The sequence below is a fragment of the Physeter macrocephalus genome, chromosome 7 (genome assembly GCF_002837175.3).
Source record: "Physeter macrocephalus isolate SW-GA chromosome 7, ASM283717v5, whole genome shotgun sequence".
Taxonomy (NCBI): domain Eukaryota; kingdom Metazoa; phylum Chordata; class Mammalia; order Artiodactyla; family Physeteridae; genus Physeter; species Physeter macrocephalus.
The window spans coordinates 12,673,374-12,694,706 of record NC_041220.1 but is presented as its reverse complement, the minus strand read 5'-3'; positions in this window follow the sequence as shown (position 1 = coordinate 12,694,706).

Genomic DNA, 21,333 nt, shown 5'->3' with positions numbered 1-21,333 from the left:
CGACCCAGGACACAAACATATATTTTCATGAGTACGTGTGGTTATATGAACTTTTAAAAAAAGTTTTGTAAAATAATATTCTCTAATTACATAAATTGAATGCATATTTTCTTTCCTTTCTCAGTCTATAGTGCTTGTAATGTAGTGACAAAATAATATCTGTTTATATGACATGGAGTGGGATAGAAGTTAAGTATCATGAAAAACATATCTCCTCTCTTGAAACGTGTCACAAGTTGAAACATACATTTAGTCTCTAGTGCTTAAAACACCATATTCTTTATAGACAATAGGGAAAAGAAAATAATTTGGGAAAGTAAATTCTCTCAATAGAGAAGTTGTGTGTTAGAAACCCAGGGATTGTATCAGTCTAAGAGTAGAAAATGTTTTATTATGGAATCTTCACATCACAAATTTCTTATCAGTGTACTAATACACAAAAACAGGATGGTGATATGAAATACTACAAAACACCTTTTGCAAATGAAACGTATAATGAGTTCTCTACATTTTACATTTGTCCACTTTAAATACTGTTTGCTTCCAGATAATTAAAAGATTTTTCAAATCTCCTTCATTGCATATTTGCATGCAAGAGCTGTAAACAAAGACTGGTGTAATTGTGTTGATTAACCACATGAATTCTACAAACTGTGTTGCCATTGATGATGCAATTTTCTGAAACAGTGAAAAAACTCAATAATTTCTAAGCAAAATTCAGTCTTCTCTACATTCCTGAAAACTACAGTTTATAAATCCATCAGAAAAGTATAAAACACAATTAGCATTAAGCTCAAGAAATTATAAACTGATTACCAACTACATGAATATCTTCTAGGTTGTCAGATCGTTATATAGACTAGGAAACAGTTCTTTGTGGTTGGGGATTGTCCTGCACATTGCTTAACCTCTAGCATCTCTGGCCCCCATCAATTAAGTGACAGTAGTCCCCCTCATTACTGTAAAATTATTTTTTTTAAAAACCTGGAAATTTCTCAAAATATCCCTTGTGACATAGTAGTGTCCAAAGGGAACCACGATTCTTGGACTAGATTTATTACCACTACCCTAACCTCTTTGGCCCCTTCCTATGGCCATAAGAGTCACAAAGTTTATGAGAAGAATATCAACAAGAAGTTTTATATTTAAAAAAATCTTCATGAAATTGGGAGGATTTAGAGAATATATGGGCTTTAGATGGTCAAGGAAACTATAATAATTGTAGATATGACAAAAAAAAAGTGGGAAAAGGCACAAAAGTGAATATGAATATGTGATCAAAGAAGGGCAAAAGCAAAATTCTTTAAAATATAAAATAAGTTTTAAGGTCGGTTAAGACCTGATTATCTGTGGCCTTAAATTGTTATTGGGCAAAGGATTTCTGGTTACAAACAAGATTAATTCAATTTACTCTTACTGCTAATCCTACATTAAAATGGCAATAAGTAATTTAAATATATATGTGTATGTGTGTGTATACACACACACACATGCATACATACTTCAGGACAAAAGAAAGAACAACTGGTGAGAGATTATAACATATTAAAAAAACATCAAATTATTGGAAGTGTGATTATTGATATAACAAAGGCAAGGAAGCTACAACATGGCTATGTGTAGAATGTGATGCCAAAATATGAATTTGTCATAAACATTATGTTCCTTGATAGTGGAATGAACTATGAGAATAATAACAAAGATCTAGAATATTCCTAAATAAAACTTTAGCCAAAAAATTATTTAAATAAACACTTCTAGGGACTTTCCTGGTGGCGCAGTGGTTAAGAATCCTCTTGTCAATGCAGGGGACACAGGTTCAAGCCCAGGTCCGGGAAGATCCCACATGCTGCGGAGCATCTAAGCCCGTGCACCACAACTTCTGAGCCGGCACTCTAGAGCCCGTGAGCCACAACTACGGAAGGCCGGGTGCCCACCGCAACGAAGAGTAGCCCCCGCTCGTCGCAACTAGAGAAAGCCCATGCGCAGAAATGAGACCCAACACAGCCTAGATAAATAAATAAATAAATAAATATTTTTTAAAAACTAAAAAAACAAAACCACTTCTATACAACTCATGGGTTGAAATCAAGATGAAAATCAGGGAATGTTTTGAATCAAATGAAAATAAAAACACCACATATCAAAAATATGGGATCCTGCTAAAGCAATACATAGAGGAAAATTTTAGCACTAAAAATCTTTATACATCTGAAAAAATATTTGTTTCAAATCAATAACCTTAATTTATACCTTAAAAAACTAAATCCAATCCTGATAAAATCTCCCAGTAAAATGAGGAATAAAAGGCAATTTCCTCAATCCTGTGAAGGGCACCAATGAAAAACCTAGAGCTAACAAATGAGTGGAGAAAGACCATTTTTCCTCTCAGAGAATATAGGAAAATGATGCCTGCTCTCATAACTTCTATTCATCATTATATTTGGGGTTCTAGCTAGTACAACAAGATGAAAAAATGTACAAGGCATCCAGATTGGAAGAGATAAATCTATCTTTATTTGTAAATGAAACAACAAATGTCTAGAATATCCAATGGAACATACCAAAAAACCAAATAACACACCAGAACTATATAAAGTGATCTTAGTAAGTTTGCAAGACATAAGATCAATCAATATAAAATTATCACACATACTGCTATAAATAGCAAAAAACACTGGAAATTAATATTAAATAACTTTAGATAAAACATAAAGTACTTAGAGATAAATGTTACAACATATGTACAAGATCTGAACACTGAACACTATTAGACACAGCTGGAGAAAAAAATCAAGACCTAAATACACAGAGCAATATACTATATTCAAGTGTGAGAAACCTCAGTGCTATTAAGATGTCAAGTCTCTCCAAATTCATTTATAGATTTCATGTAACCCTGTCAAATCCTAGCAGGATTTCTTTTTGTAGAAAATGACAAGCTGATTTTAAAATTCACATAAATATACAAAAAACCTAAGAGAGTCAAAACAACTTTAAAAAGAACATATTTGGAAGATTAGTGTTCCGTTATTTCAAGTTTTATTCTGAAACTACCATAGTCATAAAAGTGTGAGCTTGGTATGAAAGACAGGCAAATACTGTGGATCAATGAAATAGAACAGAGTCCAAAAGTAGATTCATTAAAAATAGAATTGATTTTCAAAAAACTTTTAAAGATTATTCATGGGAGAAAAGTTAGTTTTTTCAGCAAATGATGCTGAAAAAAACTGTGTGTTTATATATATATCTATATATATATACACACACACACATATGTATATATGTAAAACAAAACAAACAAAAAAGAGAGAACTGTAATTCACACTTCACATTGTATATGAAAATTAACTTAAAAATGATCATAGACCCAAATATAAAACCGAAAATTATACAACTTCTACTAGAGCACGTAGGAGAAAATCTGTGTGACATCGGGTTGTCAAACATTTCTTCATATGACGCCAAAAGCATAAAGGAGGAAAAATGATGTGTTGGTTTTCATAAAAATAATTTCTGCTCATTAAAGGCACTCAGAGAATTAAAAGACAAGTCACATAGTGATAGAATATATTTGCAAATTGTATACCTGATAAAAATACTTTTGTGTAGAATATATAAAGAGCTCTCAAGATTCAATGAAAAGAAAACAACTGCATTCTGGCCATATAGTTGAAAAGAAACTTCACAAAAGTGGACATATGAATGGCAAATATGCATATGAAAAGATGTTCAACATCATTAGTCATCAGGAAAATCCAAATTAAAACCACAATCTGATACAACTATAAACATATTAGGTAGACACTGTTGAAAGACTATTCATGCCAACTATTAGTGCCAATATGAACTGGGACTGTCATGCACTGCTGGTGAGAATTTTAAAGAGCACAACCACTTTGCAAAACTGGCAATTTCTTAAAAAGTTTAAGAAATATCTACATATATGATGTGGCTATTATACTGTAAAATATTTACTCAAGGAAAATTTTAATTTGTCCATACAAAACTCGTACACTTGTATATTCATAGCAGTGGGATTTTTAATTTTTTTTTGCAATAGCTAAATCTGAAATCAACCAAATGACCATTAATAGGTGAATCGATAAACTAATTGTGATATATCCAAACAATTAATACTTTCTAGCAATATAAAGGAAAAAGCAATTACTACAGATAACAACATTGGTGAATCTCAAAATAATTATGCTGTAGAGAAAAATCCAGGTAAAATATGCATACTCTATGATTCCAGTTCATAAAGTTTCATAAAATGCAGACTAACATACAGTAACAGAAAAGAGATCAGAGGTTTCCTAGGTATGGGTGGTGAAGAAGGATGGGAGGGAAAGATTACAAATAGGCATGAAGAAACTTGGGGGAGTAATAGATATAATCCTTGTCTTAATTGTGGTGATCATTTTCCAGGTATGTATGTAGGTATGTTTATGTGTATAAATATGGGTCTTTAATTGTTCATTTAAATTATGTGCAGTTTATTGAATATTAAAATACATCAATAAAATATTCATAAACAGATTTAATTGTTGAAGACATAATTACCGATAATTTTCTGAAACTGATGAATACTGTACCTTTGTTCCACAAATTTAATAAACATCATGAACTCAAGCAGGTAAAACACACAAAAAACCTGGTGCATCATGGTAAAATTGCTTAAGTGAAAGAAACAGAGAAAGCCTTAAAAGCAGTTAAAGAAAAATAGACACATAATCTTTAGAGGAGCAACAATAAGATGGCAGATTGACAGACAAAAATAATGGAGCCATGATCTATGGAATGTAATATTTATGATGCTGAAAGAACAAAAAGAGAAAACTGCCATCCTAGATTTCTATACCTAGCAAATTGTCCTTTAAAAAATTTCCAAACACATTGAAGATAAAAATAGAAAGGGTTCATCAGTACACCCTCAATAAATTTCCTCATGACCACTTATAATGTCTCCTTCCCACCCTTCTCCCCGACCTATCTCCAGGAAACCACTGATCTGCTTTTTGTTACTATAGATTAGTTTGCACTTCATGAAACTTTATAAATTAGAGTCATAGAGTATATTCTTTTTTATGGCATTTTGAAGTACAGGCAGAGGAAAAAGTCCCATCCTTAACTAAGGAATGATAATTTTTTTGTAAGCTTTTCCAGAGAATAAATTAAATTAATGAGAAACCACCTACCAACATAGCTAAAATTAAACTACTGACAACACTAAGTTATGACAAAAATATAGGGAAATTGGAACTCTTTACATAATCTTGGTAGAAGTAAAAATTAGAATAATCACTTTGGAAAACTGACAGAATTTATTATGGTTTATCTTATAACCCAGTGATTTCATTCTTAGGTATATATCTAAAATAAATGCATACATATGTCCATGAAAGGGCATGTACAAGACTATTCATTGCATCATTACTTAAAATAGCTAAAACCTGGAAAGAAACCAAATGTCCATTAATATTAAGATGTATCAGTAAATTGTATAACAGGTGATAAATAACAATAACAAGAATGAATTAACTATAGCTACACACAACAACATAGATGAATGTCACAAATACTATTGAGTAAAATAAGGCAAACACAAAAGAATACATATATGTGATTCTGCTTATGAAAATTATGAAAGCGCTGAAGGTTGATGGTTTCTTAGAAGTCGAGGTGGTGGTTTCCAGTGATGCAGGAGGATGGGGTGGTCAGTGACTGGTTGCTGTGTGTGGGAGGAGGTAGGGGTTTCTGCAGGGCTAGTCATCCTCTATTTTTTGATTTGTGGGGTGGTTATACATGTGTTTAAATGGTGAATATTTATTGAACTATTCACTATTTGTGTACATAATGTGTGCTGTACTTCAATTATTAAAGTTTTAAAAAATGACATCATAGTATAAAATAAGATCAATCAAATAATAAGAAAAAGTTATTGGGAAATGAACATAGAACAGCAAAGAAAACCAGTAGAACATTTTAATGATAGAGTTCAGAACATCCTACTGAAGTATAACAAAATTAAATGTTATAGAAAACAGAAAATAAATATTAAGAAAATCAGCATATTAGTGCAGGAACCGATATCTAATTCTAGCTATACTAAAAAAGGAGAAAAAATATGAGGAAAATTATCAAATAAATAAGGTTAGAAAAAAATTAGAATGTAGGCGCATGTGTTTCCTGATTAAAGTCTCTTTGAGTCTTTAGCACTGTTGATAAAAAGGACCAGCAAGTCACAATGCTATAAAATTTCAGAATATCAAAATATAAAAGTAAAATTCTAAAATTTTCCAAAAAGAATAAAAGTCATATACAAAATATAAAGATTTAGAATGGCATTATTAGCAATATTGTAATATATGATAGTAGCACAAAGCCTTTAAAATCCTGTATTAAAATGTTTTAAAATATATATTCATTCTGTACTAAAACAAACTACCAATCAAGTTGAGGGTGAAAGAAGTAATTTTTAGACATCAAATTTCTTAAAACATTTAGTTCTTATGCAAACTTTCTCAGGTGATATGGCAAAACAAGAGAGTAAACCAACTAAGAGGAATATATGGAATTTTAGACACAGAATCCACCACAGGAAAGAAATGAAGAAAAATATCAGAATGATAATTGGGCAGCAGAAATAGAGAGTAATTCTAATGGAAAAAAAGAGGGTTTCTGAAGTGGGGTTTCTGAGAAAGAAAATAAATGGAACAGATGTGATCAAGCATAATGACTTAGAATATTAAGTAGAAAACAGAGGTACTGGAATACATGAAGCAAACAATACACTGAAACATAGGAGAGCTTCTTTTTAAGTGTCCTATTCAGATTTTTCCTTATTATCCAAATGGTAAAATGCCCACAACCAGTACTTTAACCCCTTCTTTAATTGAGGGTTATAGCTTTAAATTCTACTGGGAAATTTTTAATATCACTCAACATCCCAGACCTCTCTCATTAACTCCAGATTCATACATCTAACTGCCCACTTTACATATCTACTTGAATGACTAATAGACATTGAAATCCCAACATAACAAAAACTGAAATCCAGATCTTCCCCCCAAAACCTGCTTTATCTGCCATCTTCCTTAATTCAATTGATTGCAATTTTATCCTTCCAATTGCTTGAGTCAAAAACCTGAAGTAATATTTGATTCGTCCCTTTATCTTGTCCTTTTACCCCAAATTCAACCATTAGCATGTATACCTCTCATAGCTATCTTTTAAATTCAATCCCAAATCTGACCATTTCTTGTTTCTTTTTTTAACTTTTTATTTTATATTGGATATAAAATATAGTTGATTAACAATGTTCTGTTAGTTTCAGGTGTACGACAAAGTGATTCAGTTATACATATACATGTATCTATTCTTTTTCAAATTCTTTCCCCATTTAGGTTGTTACTTAATATTGAACAGAGTTCCCAGTGCTATACAGTAGGTCCTTGTTGCTGACCATTTCTTAATGGAGCATCTCTCCTGCTTCTATTGCACTCCATATACCGCTGAAATACATTCCTAATTGATATTCTTGCTTTGCCCTTGACTTCCCTTCATTCTATACATAGAAAACAGAAGACAACTTTCTAAATATAAATATGGTCATAACATTTGTCTGCTAAAAACTATATAAAATCCTAGTAAATTATAGAATACTTACCATGGCCTACTAAAGAAATATAAATGACCAGGTCTCTGGCCCTAATTCATGCCTGATTTCTTATTGCCTTGCTCCCTCCCATTTACTCACTGCACTTCAACTCCACTGGTCATGCCATTTCTCGCATGTATGAAACATCCCCTAAGGTCTATGCCGGTTATTCCCTTACTGTCCTATCTAAAATGCCACTTCCCTGCAGCATCCCCATAATATTTATCAGTTCCTCACATTAAGTTACAAATTGGGGTTTGTATTTTGTTTATTGCTGCCCCTTTCCTCTCAATTCAAAATGTAAGATCTTTAAGGCAGGGATTTTATCTCTTAACTGTTGTTTCCCTAGTGTTCAGAACATACTGTAGATATTCAGTAAATGTTGAATAAATCATCTTATTTTGTCTTATGTGATAGAACATGTAAATATGACTTACTCCCTTGTTATCTGTGGTTAAGAGCTAGTTAGAAGCAAATATCCTCAAAGTTTTGCTCTATGAAATTGAAACAGAATAACTGTAAAATTTTTTCAGAATTTCCATGCTATCGATTCTGTTTGGCAAGATCCTTCCATGGTTCCATATAAGGAGAGTTTAAAGATAGTTGTATCAATCATGTAGGATGATTATATAGGATGCCACACAGGCAAATCAATATTCATCCAGTCTAACACAATTAGCTAAAGTAGGTTTTGATATTGCTTTGAGGGATAGGCCTTATGGGTTTTCTCCTTATATTCCAAAGACTCAGCCTTGAGTACAAATAGGCTTAAGTGTGAGAGAGAATCGATGAGAGCAAATAAGTAAGATAAGAACAGTCTTCCCAATAAATAATTTGATTTCTAAATATCTGCATAACCCTCAAACATTTAGATAGATATTAAAGATACGAACAGCAACCAACAACTGGTTTCTATCTAGTGATGTAGAAATCCATAGTCCTGTTTCAAATAGATCTCACTTATTCTTAACCTAGTATTTTATTTAATGTATAAAGAATCAGTCATCATTTGGAAATATTGTAATATTGAAACAACTTAATAATACTTTAAACACAGTATCCAAGATATTAGAAATTATCTTTATTCACATAATTATGGGGTGAGGAGAAATAGATATACCTCATTAATATTTAGAAGTAGTAAGAATAAAATCAGTTGTACAAATGGACAATTTGATTTGATTTGATTTTCCTTTCCTTCCGATGTATATGTACTGTATCAATCATGGTACAAAAAGGAAAGTGTCCTATATGTTTTATTTTTCCCTAGTGCTTAACTGTTTCCTGATCTAATATTCTTGTCACCTTGTTTACCAATGCATAGTAAGGTCCTTACAACCTCTTTAAGATGTTAACATGCAAATAGTTTTCTCCTAAAGAAAAAATAGATGTGTCTTGTCTTAGAGAAATTCCTAACTCTTTTGCAAATGTCAAAATCCACAAAAAACTCACAAACTCTACTACACTGATGGATAAGCAAAGATAAAAATGTCCACCCATTTTGGCCATTGCAAGAGGAGTCTTTGTTGTTTTTACCTCGTTTTAATTTAAAATGATTACTTCAGACCTAGGGGCAAGACGGGAATAAAGTTGCAGACCTACTAGAGAATGGACTTGAGCACACGGGGAGAGGGAAGGGTAACCTGGGACAAAGTGAGAGAGTGGCATGGACATATATACACTACCAAACGTAAAATAGATAGCTAGGGGGAAGCAGCCACATAACACAGGGTGATCAGCTCAGTGCTTCGTGACCACCTAGAGGGGTGGGATAGGGAAGGTGGGAGGGAGGGAGACGTAAGAGGGAAGAGATATGGGGACATATATATATGTATAACTGGTTCACTTTGTTATAAGGCAGAAACTAACACACCATTGTAAAGCAATTATACTCCAATAAAGATGTTAAAAAAATTAAAAAAATAATAAAATGATTACTTCAAATTTAATATAGAAATTTGCTGCATTGCTTTATACAGTTATCTAAGTGACCAATTAGCTTAACTTATGCCATATTATGTAGAAATATTTTGTCATCATTAGACATTCTCTTGGTATCCTGAATATATGTTGGTAGGAAACAATATGGAAAAAGTTGATGAAACCAGATTGATTGATTTGTCACATAGTGTTGAAATGTATCTGAGTGACAGTTACAGAGAATGAAATATTTTAATTTTTAACTTTTTTCTCTCCTTCTGAGGCAGGAAAAATATGGTCATAATGTGTATACATGTCCTTTGTTCTACTCTGGCATTCAGTTCTATGAGGAAATGTTTATCAAGAACATTTAAATGGACACACTCCTCACATATCTCTGTTTTCAATTGTCTTTGAAAACAGGTCTTGGATTATGGATGCCAGTGCATAAATCTCTCAACATAGTCATTTATACCTCCTCAGATCTTCCCACTAGTGACCTATGTAAATTAGGAAACGGGACATAATTTAAAGGATAGAATTTTCCTGGAAAGAGGGGAAAAAAAAGACCCACTGATGTATGTGGTGTCTCAGAAGGCAATGTTAATATGGAATGAAAGCAGCACACACTTTTCTTTCTGGGACAGTCCAGTTTACTGGGAAGTCAGATTCAATTATGTGGTGTGACTTGCTTCTTGGAACAATGTTGCCTGCTACTTTTGTGTTATAATAATTTCTGATAATTGGAGGTATGGAAGAAACTACTAATATCATGTTTGATACATAATTTGTGCCCCCAAATTACTTGTTAAATCTATTGCTGAATCTGGGTCTTTTTCTGTCATATGTTAAGAAAAAAACAAGCTTACCTCATCTTCTATTTGTAGAGGATTCAGTTTCTTCCAACAGCTGTGCTATGCAAAATTTCTACAATTGCTGTCTGGAGAATTTTGATCAGTTTAATATGGGAATGTCTCAGTATAAGAGAATACTCAGACAAATTAAAATTCTAAATTCAGAATAGTTATATCAATAAAAATTACACAATTATATTGTACTGTTCATTTGGATGATATAAAGCATGTTCTGAGATTGGGCCTGTAATGAAAATTATATTCCATGCACTTGAATAAATAGTAAAAAATAATAATTTGGAAGTGATAGCTCCCAAAGTGTATTCCACAGAGTTAATAACTGAAACACACCATAAAAAACCTCTGTGGTCAAATAAATTTGGATAATGCTGGGTTAAATAAAGTTAAATAGTTGGTTTTGCAATATGAGCTCTCAACGTTGCTAATATGTTAATACACATTTGAGTATACAAGGGGGTGTTATAAGCAGTAAGCCTAACTTTTGAAATATATTTGACCAAAAATTAATTTTTTGATGCAAATCTATAATACTTGTGTTTTAAATTAAAAAAGCCTTTCCTCTCCCTCTTCTGAAACAGTTTCCAATCACTAGTCAGGCTACGTGTTCCCCATAGCATGATGTTTGCTATCTAGTTGATGTAGCGTGTGGCTATGTATACATATCAGAGACTTGGCATGACATTTGCAGTCAGTTCTGAGACTTTGGGCTATGCTTTCTCGACATTGAACACTATCCTGAGATTGTCAGTATGCAACTCGGTCCATTTACTCATAAGTGAGCCACTTTAAAGTGACACTTTAAAATTTAATAGGTTCAACTCTGCTCATTCTTTTTTATTTGTTTTTTTTTATTTTTAAAATTTTTATTTTATATCGGAGTATATTTGATTTACAATGTTGTATTAGTTTCTGGTGTACAGCAAAGTGATTTAGTTATACATATACATATATCTATTCTTTTTCAAATTCTTTTCCCATATAGGTTATTACAGAGTACTGAGTAAAGTTCTCTGTGCTACAGTAGGTCCTTGTTGATTATCTATTTTATATATATATATCCAACTCCCTAATTTATCCCTCCTCCCCACCCTTCTCCTTTGGTAACCATAAGTTTGTTTTCTAAGTCTGTGAGTCTGTTTCTGTTTGTAAATAAGTTCATTTGTATCATTTTTTCAGATTCCATATATAAGTGATATCATATGATATTTGTCTTTCTCTGTCTGACTTACTTCACATAGTATGATATCTCTAGATCCATCCATGTTGCTGCAAATGGCATTATTTCATTCTTTTTTTGTGGCTGAGTAGTATTCCACTGCATATATGTACCACATTTTCTTTTTCCATTCATTTGCTGATGAACATTTAGGTTGCTTCCATGTCTTGGCTCTTGTAAATAGTGCTGCACTGAACATTGGAGTGCATATATCTTTTTGAAGTATGGTTTTCTCCAGATACATGCCTGGGGCGGGATTGCAGGATCATGAGGTAGCTCTGCTTTTAGTTTTTTAAGGAACCTCCATACTGTTCTCCATAGTCGCTGTACCAATTAACATTCCCACCAACAGTGTAGGAGGGTTCCCTTTTCTCCACACCCTCTCCAGCATTTATTGTTTGTAGACTTTTTGATGATGGCCATTCTGACTGATATGAGGTGATACCTCATTGTAGTTTTGATTTGTGTTTCTCTAATAGTTATGTTGAGCATCTTTTCGTCTTTTTGGTCATCTGTATGTCATACTGGAAGAAATGTCTACTTCGATCTTTTGCCATTTTTTTGACTGGGTTTTTTTTTGATATTGAGCTGCATGAGCTGTTTGTATATTTCGGAGATTAACCCCTCGTCGATCGCATCATTTGCAAATATTGTCTCCCATTCTGTGGGTTGTCTTTACATTTTGTTTGTGGTTTCCTTTGCTGTGCAAAAGTTTTTAAGTTTAATTAGGTCCCATTTGTTTATTTTTGTTTTTATTTTCATTACTCTAGGAGGTGGATCCAAAAAAATATTGCTGTGATTTATGTCAAAGAGCGTTCTGCCTATGTTTTTCTCTAAGTGTTTTATAGTATCTGGTCTTACATTTAAGTTTTTAATCCATTTTGAGTTTATTTTTATATATGGTATTAGAGAATGTTCTAATTTCATTCTCTTACATGTAGCTTTCCAGTTTTACCAGCACCATTTATTGGAGAGACTGCCTTTCCTCCATTGTATATTCTTGCCTCCTTTGTTGTAGATTAATTGACCAGAGGTGTGTGGGTTTATTTCTGGGCTTTCTATCCTGTTCCATTGGTCTATAAGTCTGTCTTTGTGCCAGTATCATACTGTTTTGATGACTGTAGCTGTGTAGTAGTCTGAAGACAGGGAGCCTGATTCCTCCAGCTCCGTTTTTCTTTTTCAAGATCACTTTGGCTCTTTGGGGTCTTTTGTGTTTCCATACAAATTTTAAGAATTTTTGTTCTACATCTGCAAAGAATGCCATTGGTAATTTGATAGGGATTTCATTGAATCTGTAGATTGCTTTGGGTAGTATAGTCATTTTCCCAATATTGATTCTTCCAGTCCAGTAACATGATCTATCTTTCCATCTGTTTGTGTCACCTTTGATTTCTTTCATCAGCATCTTATACTTTTTGGAGTACAGGTCTTTTGCCTGCTTAGGTAGGTTTATTCCTAGGTATTTTATTCTTTTTGATGTGATAGTAAATGGGATTGTTTCCTTAGTTTCTCTTTCTGATAGTTCATTGTTAGTGTATAGAAATGCAAGAGATTTCTGTATATTAATTTTGTATCTTGCAACTTTACCTAATACATTCATGAGCTCTAGTAGTTTTCTGGTAGCATCTTCAGGATTTTCTATGTATAGTATCATGTCATCTGCAAACAGTGGCAGTTTTACTTTTTTTCCAATGCTCATTCTTATTATATGAAAAAGACATTTTTTATTTTTAATTCGTATCTGTAAGCTTTTGAAAACTTTACATTCATGTTGATTATTTTCAAAAAATATGAGTATGTTCTCTATTCCATATATTACACTATTTATTGAAAATCTTAAATAGAAACAAAACTAGAACTTGTCTCTAAAGAATTTTATCCTATGATATCCACCAGACTTGCACTAAATAATTTATTTATTTTTGGAACATGTTCAGGTATTCTTAACAGATGGTTACCTATCAAAATATAAGTGCTTACTGTTTTTCCCAATTAGTTTATGAGTTTGCACATATATGCAAGAGGCGTTTGAAATCTTATTAAAGGCAATTACATGTGTCCATGTTGAAAAGAGTTTTGTTCTGACAGAATACATTTTCCACAAACCCTTGTTAACTTAAAGTTTCTTCAATGCTTAATTTCCAAGTTTCTATCAAATTTCTGTGTGGGAAAATGAGGCTAATAGGAATTGAACATGCTTTTCCACTTCATAAAACATACTGTAGGATATTTCCAGTTTCTCATTCAACATGTAAAGCACTTGGCAGTCATCTCTCCTGTCCTCACAGTAAGAAAAAAAATAAGCAAACTGAAAATCCACCAGTCTTTTTTGAGCCATCAGAAAATTGGGAAGACCACAATCACCAAATTGGAGAGATAGGAAAACACACAGAATTACAGCTTACTGGGAGCAGAAGCCACTGCTGGAGACTAGTAGGCATATTTAGAGGGTAATTGATCAATTGCTGGAAACTGAGCATGGACCAGCTTGGGAGATAAAACTTAATGTGTCCTCCTCTTTCATAAATTTTACCCCTGGGAGCCCCACCAAATTCTTAGAGTGAATATAGAAGAAAAATTCCCTCATGTTTCTGATGAAGAAAAGGGAAAAGTAACCATTTCAAATACATCAAGAGGGGCTTCCCTGGTGGTGCAGTGGTTGAGAGTCCGTCTGCCGATGCAGGGGACACGGGTTCGTGCCCCGGTCCGGGAAGATCCCACATGCCACGGAGCGGCTAGGCCCGTGAGCCATGGCCACTGAGCCTGCGCGTCCGGAGCCTGTGCTCCGCAATGGGAGAGGCCACAACAGAGAGAGGCCCGCTTACCACAAACAACAAAAAACAAAACAAACGAACAAATCAAATACATCAAAAGTACTCCATTTTCCTTAGCAAATACTTGCCGTCAGTGAATGTACTTTAAGAGAGTCTAACTAAAGTGGGGGAAGGGAAGTACCCAACTCTAGCCTCCACACCCCTACCCCTTGGGTCTCATCTAAGTCAGAGGAAAAAGCCCAGAAGCTCTGTGAGGAATACAGCAGAGGGAGAGGACACAGGCTCACTAAAAGACTGAGATCTAATCTTAAAGGATTATATAATTCTTCCTCTCTCCTCAAAGCTTATCATCACACCCCTCAGTCCTTATCACCACATCACTAGGCTCTTGCATATTAACAGGGGACTACAACTGAAAGAACTGCAAGCCTCAGTCCCTATTTAACAAGGCTTTAGGAGAACCCAAAGACAGAGGAGGAGACAAAAGCAAGGACACTATAGGAAATTTTTAGCAACCAGTAAACCCAGCCTAATGCCAACCAAATAAACATAAAACCTCATATTAGAGGCCTATTTAACGTCAGTTCCTTTTATCCAATACATCAGATTTGTCTTTGAACAAAAAATTACGAGACATACTAAAAGGCAAAACCAGTCTGAAGAGATAATGTAAACATAAAAACCAGAGAGAGAATTAGAAATTTTCAGATCAGGGATTTAAAATAACTATGATTAATATGCTAAGGACTCTAATGGAAAAAGTGGACAACATGCAAGAGCAGATAGATAATGTTAACAGAGCGATGGAAATTCTAAGAAAGAATCAAAGGAAAAGCTAGAGTTAAAAACACTATAACAAACATGAAGAATGATTTTGATGGGCTCAACAGTAGACTGGGCATGATCAAGGAAAGACTTAATGAGCTTGAAAACATGTCAGTAGATACTTCACAATCTGAAAAGCAAATTGAGAAATTAATTAAAAAGAAAAACAGAAAAGAGTATCCAAGAACCATGGATCAATTATGATAGGTATAACATCATACAGAAATACCATAAGGAGAATAAAGGGAAGAAGGAAGACAAAAAATAACTGAAGTATACTGACTGAGACTTTTAATGATAGACATCAAACCAAAGATCCAAGAACCTCAGAGAAGAAGCAGAATAAATACAAAAAAAAAAAAGAAAAAAAGAAAAGAAAACGGAAACCTAAGCATATCATATCCAAACTGCAAAAAACCAAAGACTAGAAAAATCCTTGAGAGACACCAGAGAATGGCGAAACCTTATTTTAGAGGAACAAGGATAAGAATTATATCAGACTTACTTTGAGAAAACATGCAAGCAAGAAAAGAGAGGAGTGAAATATTTAGTTTTGAAAGAAGGAAACACCAACCAAGAATTCTGTATACAACGAAATTATCCTTCAACAATGAAGAAGAAATAATGAATTTTAGAAAACAAAAATTTGTGTCCAGTAAATATGGCTTGCAAGAAATGTTAAAAAAAACAAGTTCTTTAGAAAGAAGGAAAATGACATAGGTCACAAACTCAGATTGATATAAAGAAAGGAAGAACATTAGAGGGGGAATAAGTAAAGATAAAACTAAGATGCTAGAAAGTACTTCAGGTCCAACATGGTAGAATTATTATATACATTTATGTCTTCTATATTTCAAGTCCTCAGTAAAAAAGCATTAAAAGAAACAAAAAAGGAAGGTAAACCCCAGGACCAAGGGAACATGAGCACCATTAGCAAGAAAGAGATTTTAACAAATATTTGGAGAACAGACAGCATATGAAGGATTCTCTGTTCTCATCAAGCTTCTGCAGTCAAATGAGCAACCTCCTTGACATAAGCAAGTTAGAGGAGGCTAGAACCTGGGGTGTACATGGAAGAAGCTGTAGCTAAGAAGTTGCGATTTTCCCTGCAGATCCTCAGAGAGGTCTGTTTCTTAAAAGTCCCGAGGCTGATAGAAGGCAGGAATGAGTCAATGGGTCTATTCAGACTTAAGAGGTAAATTAATTCCTTCAATTCGACTTTCACATCTCCATGAGCTGTATACGTGGGAGCTAGCAGGTAAACACCAGGCTAAAAATCTCTCTAAAGAAATTGTATAAACAACCCTAGAGAAATAGGCCAGTTTGTGAGTTCTTGACCCTCAGAGCAAATACTACCACATTTTCACATCTCCCAGCATAATGATTGTCCACCCCTATCACCACCCACCATAGCTGTGCATATTTTCTTAATATAATTTAAATATAAATGAAAAGTTAAGGATTGCCAGACATTTGAAGTAAACTAACCATATAAGAGATAAAAATAGGAAAAAAAAAGAATAAATTGTATAAAATTTAGAGAAGGAAAATTTACCTAAAAATACTCTGGTTACTATCCCTAGAGATATCAAAAGGGTATTACCTATATACAGTATGAACAGGATGATGTTAAAATAATCCTCCAGGGAACAAATGTTTTTATAGAATATATTTCAGCACTTACATTTTATGTACAATGATAGACATCAAACCAAGGATCCAGGAACCTCAGAGAAGAAGCGGGATAAATACTGACCCACTTAGATGCCAATCTGGCCCCGAAAAGACCCAAGAAGGCACCAAGAGTTTGCTCTTGTGACACTCAGTCCCCTGACCTTCCACCAGTTCATTCCTATGACAGCTCTCATATTCAGGACCATAACATTTAGCCCTTAACAGGATAATTTGCATCTTGATAGAAGCTCTGGCTTCTAAGAAACAAATGGCTGGTACCCCTCTAGTTTTCATACAGCCTGGCTGCCATTGCTGGCTAATACTCCCCTCGGGTCACTCCCACATAACTATTTGAGGAAACTGAGAGATCCAGGGAGAGGTAAGGAGAACTGGAAAGGTAGTAACAAGGGTCACTCCAGGCTCTGGCCTCCTAAGGAATCTACCAACAGAGTGGCACCTCCATTGCAGAAGAGAGGACTCAAATCAAGGGATTGCTCCCATGCATGTGTCAGGTTCCAGAGGATTCTCAGATTGTGGTTTCTCCTTTTCATTATTTCTATTGAATTTTGACCCTATCTAATGTGGTCTGTTTGGTAAAACCATCAAAATTCTCATCCTTCATAGGAATTACCAGACTTTAATTTTACCAAAAAAAGGAATAGCTAATTTTTACAGAGGATTTGATCTATGCAAGATACTTCTATAAATTTACATTAAATAATAAGAATACTATAGTTTTAGCTTATCCCCATTTATGGGTGAAGTAATTGAAGCATAAAGAAATGACTTAAAATATAAGTAGCAGAGCTGGAGTTTCAATATATGCAGCCTGATAACAGAGTCCAGTCTCTTAAATGTCATGCTACCCTAATTCTGCAGGATTAGTTTTCATCCAATTAAATATGGCAGTGTAATAAACTACTCTCATGACTTTTTCAATAATAGAGCTATTGAATATTTAAAAACAATCACAGACTGGGTTGAACATTTTGAATATAATTGCTGTTAAATAAAGCAGAAGGGAAAGATGATTTGCTACCTTTGATATTAAGAAAAATTCCTTAACTTTTGTTAACACAAATTATCTAATAACTTTCCATTTAATGGGGAAATTTTTGGAACAATTTAATATAGTCTCCATGTCAAATAATTGCACAAGGCACTGGTTAGCTCTCTCTCTTTTTTTTTTTTTTTTGCAGTATGCGGCCTTTCACTGTTTTGGCCCCTTGAAAATGCTTTCATGATAGAGAGGCACTGCAGTAGTTGACTGAGAAAATATAACAATTATATACCTGCTTCCTCCCAGCCATAAACCCAGACAATTAAAAAGGAAAAAAATATAAATATTCACAATACTAGTATGAGATTATAATACACATCTATCAGTAATTGAAAGATTAAGCATACAAAAGATTAACAAGGGTACAGAAGATATGAACAATAATAAAATTAGAAAATTTAATTTAATATGTAACCCTGCACTAGTATGATTTTTGCATGAAGTAAACTAATTCAGATATCAACAATAAAAAATATGATAAAAAAGCAAACTTTTTTTGTAAACTGAAAAATATACTCTGCCACACAATGGAGAAGAAAAATTGGTGAATATTATAAATATTAACTAATAAATAACAGAGAAATACTAGACTTCAAAACTTATGGGATTCACTAACCATAAAGGAAAAGTCTGATAAACTGACTTCATCAAAATTAAAATTTGTTTTTCATCTTTTTTGCAGTATGCGGCCTCTCACTGTTGTGGCCTCTCCCATTGCGGAGCACAGGCTCCGGACGCGCAGGCTCAGCGTCCATGGCTCACGGGCCCAGCCGCTCTGCGGCATGTGGGATCTTCCCGGACCGGGGCATGAACCCATGTCCCCTGCATTGGCAGGCGGACTCTCAACCACTGCACCACCAGGGAAGCCCTGGTTAGCTCTCTCTTCACACACACACACACACACACACACACACACACACACACACACACTATCCAAATAAGCTTACAACACTAATTGATAAAAATTGATCAATTTTACCAATAATTTGTTTTATTTGAAAAATATTCACAATTTATCATGTTATAAACAAGTTTATTAAATGTAACATGTATTTATCACGTATAGTTTATTTAGAAATTAAAATGCTTATTTATAAATTTTGACATATTAATTTATAGACCTATTATTACTGTACTGATTGTTAAATATTTTGACTATTACTCTTTTTACCAAGATAAAGGATATTAACTTGGATGTGGTTTTATATCTGATATTGAGCACTTTATTCCCTCATCTAAAAATATGGAGACAGAAACAAGAACGGTGAAACATTTAAGGATAATAAATAGCAAACACAAAATAACATGATAGTGCTCCTTAAAAAAGTAGTATTTATTAAATTGAAATGGGATAGATTTCCTTTATAAGATGGTTATTTTGGATGAAAAAAGTAAAATGTAAAATATATTGAATGGGGAGTGATGTCAGCAAGATGGCTAGGTAAGATATCCCTTACCTGTATGCTTTGCGCAACAATATTTTTTTGGCATCCATCCATGGATAAAAGTGCCTTTGTGGGAGCTGTGGTATCCAGGTAGGAACTTGTAAAACTCCAGTCTAGCCCAAGACTGAGGAGAGCCATTTTAAGAAGGCAGGATCACACCTGGGCAGCTGACTCACTGATCGTGGTCCTAACTACATACGTGGAAACAGCTCTGTTCCTCTAAGAACTCAGCTATGGTCCCATTTGGCTTTGGGTGTATCACCAGCACCATACACCCAAGGACCTGGAAGGAGTCACACCCACTTATATACTGGGTAATAGACATACAGAATTTGTCCCTACTGTGGACCCTAAAGTGGCCCATGAACTGGCTCCAGCCCACTTGACTGCCATCCAGGAGCCCCTGGAGGTCAGCCCACCAAAGCTGGTCAAACTGTAGATTTTGAAAAGGCCCTGTAACTGGGCTCCAGCCCATCCAGCCACAGTCAGTGAAGAATTTTGTTGGCACAGGGACCTGGCAGAAGACAGTTCCCTCCGTGTCTCTGGACATTTTGAAAGGCTCTGCAGTTGGTTCTAGCCCCCTTGCAGCCCAGTCTATCAGCTGTTCTGAGGGGCCAGGATCCCAGTGGGAGATGCTCTGGTCTCCAACCTGGGAGATTCTGAAACAGCCCTATACTTTGCTCCAGCCTACCCCCAGCTACATCTACAAGCAGGCCCGCCAGCCCAGGGACTCAGAGGGAGGCACTTCCATTTACACCCCCAGAGATTCTGGAAGGGCTCTATACTTGCCTCCAGTCTCTCCAGTCATGGTCAGGGAACAGTCCAGCCCACCCAGGGACACACCTATCCGTGCCTCCAGAGCCAAGTCTTCAGACCTCAGTCTTGGCTGTGGAGACTGAAACAGGCCTGGGGCTTAGTTTCAGCCCCTCTTAGCCACAATCCAGGATCAGTCTCTTCCACCCAGGAACTCATCCAATGACCAGGCAGGAGAACTCCCAAGGATCTGGTGGGAGCACACCTGTTCATGCATGTGATAAAAGCCCAGCTAACAGAAGACCCAAATGTGGCTCTGAAGTAGGCCATTATCCTAGTGCTACCCTGTTGAACAAAGTACTGGAGATAGTTTCATCCACCCTATGACCAGATATGATACACAGCCACCCATGTCCCTGATAACAAGCATGCCAACTGTGGACCCCCCTGCAGACTCAGTGACAGTCTTGAAACCGGCTTCAACTCAGGGCAACTTCTAATCTGGAGGTAATCCTGTAAGCCCTGAAACCAACAAGAGAATGTGTTTACCTGCCAAAACCAGTCTGTAAAGACTGAAAGAGGTGTTTGCTCTGTCAAATGCATAGGTTCCAATGCAAGGGTGCCTGCATCACAAAGAATCAGGCTAATAAAACATCACCAAAAGAAACTAATAAAGCTCTTTTAATCAACCCCAAAGACATGGAGATCTATAGTTTACCTGATGAAGAATTCAAAATAATCATCTTAAATAAACTCAATAAAATGCAAAAGAACATAGATAGAAAACTAAATAAAATCAGGGAAAAAATGCATGAAAAAAAGAAAAGTTGAATATGAAATGGAAACCATAATAAAGAATGAAAAAAAAAAAAAAACCTAGAGCTGAAGGATACAATGGCAGAACTGAAATATTCAAGAGAAAAATTCAACAAAAGACTTGATCATGTGGAAGAAAGAATAAGCAAACTCAAAGATAGATCATTTGAAATTAGCCAGTAATAAGAACAAAAGAAAAATGAATAAAAAAGAATGAAGAATACCTACTTGAATTGTGGGAAACCATCAAGCAAATGAACATTAGCATCAGGGAAGTTCCAGAAGGAGAAGAGAGGAGAGAGAAAGGGGCAGAAA